We start from the raw sequence: 322 nt of genomic DNA on the forward strand, positions 1-322 counted from the left end.
AAAAAAAAAAAAAGAAGGGTGGGGGGGGAAGGGATTCGCCCGGGCAGGAGAAGCATTCTCTGAGTTTGTGTCCACCCTCTCCCCAGCCAAGTGACCCTCATACATCAAATTACATAGCAGTTTCCAAGACAGAACCTATTATCGCTAAGTTGGAAGGAAAGTTCAAGCCGTGGTCATGGAGATGAACGCTGGTTTTTCAGGTTTCTGGGTTTCTGGTGTGTTTTTTTCCCCCAATCCATCATGTTTTAACAGGTAGGATCTGGCTGATTCCACGAAAAGTTAGTGTCTTGAAAATAACTGCTGAAAAAAACAAACCAACGAC

The 322-nt window shown here is 44.4% G+C and overlaps 1 protein-coding gene across 2 annotated transcripts in view; it reads left to right on the forward strand.

Annotated features, from left to right (window-relative positions):
- HOXA3 (homeobox A3) overlaps positions 1-322 on the forward strand; it is a 14,844-nt gene that overhangs the window by 10,179 nt on the left and 4,343 nt on the right. The window lies entirely within an intron of this gene.

This window comes from Geospiza fortis, unplaced genomic scaffold (genome assembly GCF_000277835.1).
Source record: "Geospiza fortis unplaced genomic scaffold, GeoFor_1.0 scaffold95, whole genome shotgun sequence".
NCBI lineage: Eukaryota > Metazoa > Chordata > Aves > Passeriformes > Thraupidae > Geospiza > Geospiza fortis.